The following is an 8,322-nucleotide window of genomic DNA, read 5'->3' as shown; positions in this document are numbered from 1 at the left end:
CTTTTATTTCTTTTCATCGCTGACCAACCAGTTTAGCTCCTTCGGGCAAAACATTGAGTAAACCTTGCCCACAGCTCTGGAGGTGTGTGTATGCATGAGCTCTGTTAGCGGGCGGGTTATCGTCGAATCGTGTAGGCAGGAACTGTGTGGGTTGCGGGGCAGAATCTCATTGGCTGTGAGCAGGTGGGTTTTTCTGAGTGGCGGCTCTCTAATGAGGGCCCCTGGGAATTGGGCTACAGACTGGGCTCAAACATGGCTGCAGGCAGACAGGCCTTCATCTCCCATCATGCCCGCTCTCACCTCAACCAGCTGTGGCTCAGGATGCATTTAAGACATCTGGGAGGGGTAGTAAAAGCCATCTTGCTCCCTGTAAATCACCTTTTAGCTATTGCGCAGATTACTCTAACTGCAGCAGTATGGTTCTGCTTGGCTTCATGAAAACACAAATAAAACAAAGGAAATATTTCAACAAAAGAGGCTCAGTTTTACAAAGTGAGTGAATTCCTTCATTTTTGGTGAAAATGCTGAATTTTAAGAGAAATAAACCAAAAGACAAAACAAGATCTTTAAAAAAAAAGCACAATGAAATTGTATGTGAGATTTAAGCAATTATATTATTTTTATCCACAAATAATTAAACATGCCTACCAAGAGAAAGAAAGTGGAAAGAAATGGAGTGGCAAACATATGAGTTTGCCGGTTCAAAATGGAAGTAGGCTGTGACGAAACGACAACAGCTGTGTAGGAAATAATGATGCAACTTGGCAAAAGACATTGACACAGTATGTTTAAATGCAGTATGAAGTAAGAGTGGAATATGTAAACCTACACATTCATGTATTTTTTCTTATTTTTCAGTTCAGTTCTTTTTACAGAACTTAAATATTATGTAGAAGTAGGGTTGCCACCTTTCAGAAATAAAAATAAGGGACGCTCCCCATGGCGCGTCGTCTTACTCTCACGGGGTGGGACGTCCGCTGCAGTGATAGACATTATTTTATGGCGGTATTTTTTGTTTTTAAAAAGTTATCCATAGAGCAATCGTTCATGCATAGAGGTCGGTTAGAGTACCCCAAAATTGTACTCCAATCAGAGTAGCATACCTTAAAGATGTTTAATTAAGCAAGTGTAAAAAGTATTGGGTAAACTACTCAAGTACTGAGTAACTGAGCATAACACCTGATTTAATATTCAAAATGTATCGTCAGACAGCCAAAAGTATAAAAGTTATGTGAACATTCTGGTGTTTTAGTAAGTGTTTCTTGAAACAAAAAAACAAAACAAAACAAAAAAAAAAAACAGAACAATATTTCATCATTTGATATATTAAATGAGTCAAAGAGCCACATCTGTCTCCAGAGATCCTGGTTGAAGATCCCTGGCAGATGGAAAGTGTGATCCTATCTCTATATAACAGCTAAAAGTGCAGCACTAGAATATTTAATTCATTGTTAAAGTAAAATTGTGAAGATTAAAAAAATCCATCACTGAGTATTAACATAAGACATTTATTTAGTATAATTTCTTAGGTACCCCATTGGCCCCCATCTAGAACCGCCCCTGGGCTTCAGGTCTGTGTCTGGTGCATTAACATTAAATGACCACTGAACACTGAATTCATAAAAAATATACCAGCATTTCAAAATAAAGCATACAGAAAGCATTAACAAACCTTTCAAAGTAGGAAATATTAATGTCTATTTGTTCTTTAAATGACCATTAGTATTATTTTTGGGTGATATTATTAATAAGCAAATAGTCAAACCAAAATAGCTGACTAAAAGAACAATAAAAAACGTAATCAATAGTAAAATGTTCTACCTTATCAGCCTCAGGAGATGATTGAGGGATGAAGATATGCTGATTTCTGGTTCTTTAGGCTCTAACGTGTCTACAGTTCCTCTCCTGATCCATCCTGTCTATCACACTGTGCCACGATGGACACATTTTTTTAAAATGGTCTTTATTCATCCTGACAAACATTATTCCCACTCACGTATGTATCTTTACGAGAGGTTTTGCTTCTAAGGACGATGGAGTATCGGGTCAAAGACGTTTTAAAAAGACCCGGGTTGATAGCACCTTACCGCGGCTGCGTAGTGTCCGTTTCTAGGCAACCGTGTCAACAGCGTTGGTCCGTAGCGTTCTGGGGTCCTTGAGCTCCCGCCACCAGTGTTTTATTTTGGTCATTGTTGTTGCACTTAATGTTGATATGTCTGTGATAGGCGTGTCTATTGGACATTTATAGAAACACGGAACAAATCGCGTCCCGTATCGGTTCAATACGGGACGCAACATTTAACAGCCAAATACGGGACGATTCCGTATTTTACGGGACGGGTGGCAACCCTATGTAGAAGATTGTTTTAGGCACACCTTATTGCAGTAGGAGCTACAAATTAAGATTTTTACATTGTTTTTTGAAACAAGTGAGAGCAGTCCTGTTTCTGGGATCATTTCCCTGAACAAAGCTATTTCATGGACGTCAGAACATAAACTACTCTTATTTGTTAAATTGTATTTCCATCTCTTTCATTATGTTATAGTAGCTAGGTAATTTTACTGCCTGATTTTCAGGAATTTAGAAATGTTTTATGTGATTCTTAGACATTTAACTGTATCAGTGAGCACTTTATGGGGACATGACAAAATAAAGAGTTTTTTATTTTTTTTCTTTTAACAGAAGCAAGTGACCTTCCTCTTGAGATGCGTAGTGACACATTTTTCCCACAAAGAGCAGTTTCTGGTTGATGATTAAACTACTACACACACACACATACACACACACGCGCACACACACAACAGTATGTCATGCTGTCAGAGCTCTTGACATGCCAACTCTTAACAATTATCTAGTGCACACTGACACACTGTCAATTTGTCAGTTTCACACAATGACTCAAGTTACCTCAGAGATCTGTCAGTCAACCAGACAGCTATACTCTCCTTGTGCCTGCCTATATCTGTGTGTATATATATATATATATATATATATATATATATGGCTACCAATGGCTGGAGAAAGCTGGACTCAAGGACAGCACAGAGGCCCTCATCCTGGCTGCACAGGAACAGGCCCTAAACACCAGAGCAATAGAAGCTCAGATCTACCACACTAGACAAGACCCAAGGTGTAGGTTGTGCAAGGAGGCCTCTGAGACAGTCCAGCACATAACAGCAGGGTGCAAGATGCTGGCAGGGAAAGCGTACATGGAACGACATAACCAAGTGGCGGGCATAGTGTACAGGAACATCTGTGCAGAATATGGACTGGAAGCCCCGAGGTCAAAATGGGTGACACCCCCAAAGGTGGTGGAGAATGACCGAGCTAAGATCCTGTGGGACTTCCAGATCCAGACAGACAAGATGGTAATGGCGAACCAACCGGACATTGTGGTGGTGGATAAAGAACAGAGGAAAGCCGTTGTGGTGGATGTAGCAATACCAAGTGACCACAACATCAGGAAAAAGGAGCATGAGAAACTGGAGAAATACCAGGGCCTCAGAGAGGAACTGGAGAAGGCCTGGAAGGTGAAGACCACAGTGGTGCCTGTGGTCATCGGGGCCCTCGGGGCAGTCACCCCCAAACTGGAGCAGTGGCTCAAACAGATCCCAGGAACAACATCAGACATCTCAGTCCAGAAATGTGCAGTTCTAGGCACAGCCAAGATACTGCGCAGAACCCTCAAGCTCCCAGGCCTCTGGTAGAGGACCCGAGCTCAGAGGATGAAAGAGACCACCCACGGAGGGTGAGAGGGGAATTTTTTTATATATATATATACATATATATATAATTATATATATATAATTTTATCTACAGATAATTAAACATGCCTACCAAGAGAAAGAAAGTGAAAAGATATCAAGATTATCAAAAATATAAGTTTGCCGGTTCAAAATGGAAGTGCACATTGACACACATTGTCATACAAATATATAAATATAAATATACATTTTGTGACAACCTGTTTGTTGAACAGAGCTGCTTGAACTGCTTGAACTGTTTTCCGCTCTGCCTCGGCCCCTCCCGACCTACCACACTTTCAGACACGCCCCTGATCACGCCCTATGTTCCTATGACTCACCTGATTGGTCCGCTATTCTATTCAATCTGGTTCCTGTCCCGTTTGTAAAGATGGCAGTTTCCCTCCAGACCGTGTCGTAGCAAGAACAAATAACCGCCGCCAACATTCTGCAAGCCTTGCCGTCCATTGCAGGAACTATTACAATAAAATTCCGAGGCTGTGTTATCTTTCGCCGGTTCCTAATAGCACCACTGATATGCTGAGTAGCTACAATCACTGTGGACCGATTAAAACAAAATAAAAGTAAAAAGTCTATTCCTGTGCACCAGCCTGTTCGACTTGCAAGCCGGAAGTCCTGAGAAGTGTGTGACGTCACCGAGTTTAAAGTTACTCGTAAGTCCTAGAATTAAACATTTATTTATAAAAACTAATTATCTGTGCTCTATAATGACATTAAAATGTTACATTTGTCCAGTGCAGATGCAAAGAATGGATTCCTGCTTCTGATTTGCGTGAGACTGTCACGTAACCTGTAAGTCTTTCTTCTTTTTTTTTCTTTTTTTTGTCAGCTGTTAACACCTTTTAGACAGAGGCCAAAAATGATTATTGAGACTGCAAAGGCAGAACATAGAGCTGCTTAGTTTATGCTTATGTAAAGAAAAAAAAAACAATATTTCTTTAAAAGAAAAAAAAAAAGCTTAAAATGCATCAAAGATAACCTTTAGGATCTGCTTCTCTAAGTAAATAAAACATGTCTTAAGAGCTCTCGGTGTTTATTGATGAGTAATCGGGGTCATGGCATTGGTCAGTGGCTATTCATCTATAATGCATTCACATGGAACTGGGCATGAATAACATTATGTTGAAATTGCTTCAGAAGAAAGCAACTACGAATAGCATTCAGTTTTCTTGTTTTTCTCTATCCTTCCTTTTCAGTGCTTTGTCACACAAAATGTGTTTTAGCCACTCATCATACTTTTAGTTTTCTGTTCAGATAGTCTTCCTCAGTTTGATGCATTACAATTGATGAGCTGTAGTACACAGAATAATTCTCACAAAATGTGGAAGAGCTGTGTTTGCTCACATTTAGAAATGAAGCATGTTTGGGAAATTGGTCAAGTTTGTTTTCAGGTACAATTTTGTTACATACAGCAGTAGCATTAGCAACACGGCTAATTTTTTACCATAACGCTCAACAATGGCATTATGGTAACTCGAGAAGACCACTTCAAAAGTGGATCTCAGTCTGGTTGTTTGGTTTGCTCCAGAGTTCTTATGAGTCTCTTCACTCCATAACTGAACCCAGAGCATATTTTAAACTTTTATCTAATACAGTGCTTAAAAAAAATAACAATAAAATCAATAAAAAAAAAAAAACCTGAATCTGTCAAGCAAGTCTGACCTTAAAGAAAATCAAAATTGGCCATGGAAACATCTAAAAATCTTTCCGTCCTCCACTGCCATTTAAAATCACAAGCTTGTGTCAAGAAACCAAAATATATATCTCTCATAACACTAACGAACTTTTAGATCTGTAAAAATGCTACTTGACAAAATAAATGATCTGGATGGAAGTGTAGGTGACACTTATTCTCTCTCTCTCTCTCTCTCTCTCTCTATATATATATATATATATATATATATTTCATCTTTTTTTTTTCAACCTTTTAGGTAACTTTTCACCTTTTTCTTTGATAATTGTCGTGTTTGTTCAGTCTTACCGGGACATTTGGGAATATAATTTGTTAATATAAACAGCCAAACAGACCAGAGCAGTGATTGCAGCCTTCTTGAATAATTAGAAATATTAATTAATGGTAATCAGGCCTCTGTTGGTGGTTGACCCTGCTTTCACTATGGTAACCACAGCTCACAAACACAACAGCGGATGCTAAGTAGCTCTGAGTGTGTGTTGTATTTCATCTGAGACAAGAGAAGCTTCTGTAGCTGGCAGCACATTAGTGTCTCTGCATTAATGAGAGAAGATGATGACACACACATATACAGTTAAAGTCTCACTGAATGCCCAGGAGAGCTCGATTTATGGCGTCTGTGTGCTGTGGATGTATGTTAAAGGTGGGGACACACGATTAATGGACATTACTTTTTAAAGGGCGCCATGGTAACAGATGTTGAGGAGAGTATTTCTCATCGTGCCAGCGTCTCGCACACTTTAAATCACCACTTTCTGATGGAAGCGATGTGAAAACACCTTCAAGCTCAACCTATGTGGTCTTTTTTTTTTCCACATGCCAGTTAGAATAATAAGCCACTCCATCAAAACTACTGACTTGATAACATTTACAGCCAATCAAATCACGCTACTGTTTTAGACAGAATAAATGTTTGTGTTTTTAACCGTCTTTTGTAAGTTATTCTGACAAGTCTGAAACAACGTAGCATAATCATTGAAGCATCAGTAATTTTAATAAAGCACAATTTTACTTTCAGACCCACTCATGCCCTGTGGTGCTATACTGCATTAGCATCATCTCTGCATAAGATCTTGTGCATAGAAGCATACATAAGGAAGACAGATAAACTGGCCTGCAAATGAAAACATGTTTGGTAATGTTTAATTCAAAGTGGCAACTCGGAGATGAGGATAAGGAAAACAGGATGTAATGTTTAAAAGTTACTGATAAAAGTTGCAGATATTTTAAATTTAGCAACATCTATGTTAGATTTTAGACCTGCATTTGGCAGAACTGATGGAAATATTCTTAAACACAAAACGGGGATTAGCCAACAGTGCTAAAGGTTAATGTCAAATATTGACAAGTCCCAGTTCTGGTGGAAATAGAGTTTCACAGGGTTGAGTGTTTGAACCACCATCACCTTTTGTCTATTGTGAAGTCCAGATACCTACATTGGGGAAATTGTTTTATGCCAAATAATCTTTTCCCTGCATTTCTGCCTAAACCACAAAAGGTTTCTCTGTATAAGTTTTCAGGATATTTTGTCCAATTTCCAATTATTCTGACCTCTTCCTACCATAAAATTCATAAATATTTCCCGAGATATAGACAGCTCGCACTGATATGAATAAAATGGAAGAAAGGTGAAATAAAAGTAGAACAATAGGAGTTTAATTTGAAAATCACGCACCAGAGAACAGCACTCAGGTGACTGACCCACAGAAATGTCCAGCCATTGTGCTTGCGGTTTTCTGTTTCTCTCTTCATCTCCTCCTTTATTATTCATCTTTTTTTTTTTGTGCAGCAGGTTGTCCAGCTAACGGGTTAATTAGCTGAGGGAAGTACTCTGTAGAGGAAATGTCACAGTGGGTGGCTGCAGTTTGACTTCTCGCATGGGAGGTTAAAGGTCGACGGTGGGTTTACTGAACCTCTTCTTCTTCCCCTTTTTGAGTTAAATGTCACAGAGGAGCCATTAGCTCTGCTGGGAGAAGATTCAAGTGGTGAACTGAAGGAGAACTGTAGCTTATGGACCTCACAGACCAATGAGATGCCTCACTGAGGCTGAGGTGATGCAAATCCAACTAGGTTTCATGGAAACATGATTCGTCCCATCCAGGTTCAATGGTTGTAAAAGGGCACTGATTTGTTTAAAGAATATGGGGGAAAAAAGAAGGATCACTGAATAACCTGTTGCTCAAATAAGCTTTTAGGCAATTAAATATATTGAAGATTATTTTCTGATCGGTTTTAGAGTCCTAAACTGCTACTCTTTACATGGTTACTGGTTCCAATATTGGGTCATTTATGGCTTTTCTTAGATGGTTTTACAGCAACAGAAACTCATGAGTTTCCATGACTTGAAACATAGTCATTAGAAAAAGTGAGCCCCATTATTGTAGCAGAAAAACAGTTTTCTGTGTGACTTTATCAGCCTTCCATGTCACCAGTAAGGAGATTTGACCGTCTCTTCTTTATAAAACATTGTCTTTGCTGGCATTACTCAATTCAGGCCAACCTTCAGCTGTCAGTCAGATGACCTGACATTTGAGTGTAGAGTACTTCAGGAGATAGCGGTCTACTCACATACCATGCAAGATGTCTGGGTACCGTTGGTGCAAAACCAGCCCAAATGATCACACCTCCACCACCGTGCTTGGTAGACGAGATGCTTGTGTGGAGGATTTCCGTTTTCTATATCTAAGAACATTGTTCCAGAAGTCTTTAACTTTTGAAACTTGAATTTTATTTTATTTGTTTATTTATTTATTTATTTATTTTTACTTTTAAGGGAAGATACTTTCTTTGTTAATCTTTCCATGCTGGTATGTTTTTTTTTTGTTTTTTTTTCGTAACTGTGTTGTTGTTAACTTCAAGCATAC

General features: G+C 39.0%; 1 protein-coding gene and 2 long non-coding RNA genes across 3 annotated transcripts in view; 1 reads left to right on the top strand and 2 right to left on the bottom strand.

Annotated features, from left to right (window-relative positions):
* LOC103136853 (uncharacterized) overlaps window positions 1–4,165 on the bottom strand; it is an 11,719-nt gene extending 7,554 nt beyond the window's left edge. The window contains exon 1 of the long non-coding RNA XR_476072.2: window positions 4,086–4,165. This is a non-coding gene — a long non-coding RNA (uncharacterized LOC103136853). The remainder of the gene's footprint in view (window positions 1–4,085) is intronic.
* LOC107836018 (uncharacterized) overlaps window positions 1–8,322 on the bottom strand; it is a 577,303-nt gene that overhangs the window by 108,218 nt on the left and 460,763 nt on the right. The gene's annotated exons all lie outside the window — the stretch shown is intronic.
* The window catches only part of LOC103136852 (protocadherin-1-like), a 211,408-nt gene continuing 207,416 nt past the window's right edge, over window positions 4,331–8,322 (top strand). Inside the window, exons 1-2 of the mRNA XM_007550288.2 lie at window positions 4,331–4,418; window positions 4,501–4,557. The gene's annotated coding sequence lies outside the window, so the exon portion shown is untranslated. The remainder of the gene's footprint in view (window positions 4,419–4,500; window positions 4,558–8,322) is intronic.

The sequence above is a fragment of the Poecilia formosa genome, unplaced genomic scaffold, assembly GCF_000485575.1.
Source record: "Poecilia formosa unplaced genomic scaffold, Poecilia_formosa-5.1.2 Scaffold35, whole genome shotgun sequence".
Taxonomy (NCBI): domain Eukaryota; kingdom Metazoa; phylum Chordata; class Actinopteri; order Cyprinodontiformes; family Poeciliidae; genus Poecilia; species Poecilia formosa.
This window is presented reverse-complemented; position numbering and strand designations above follow the sequence as displayed.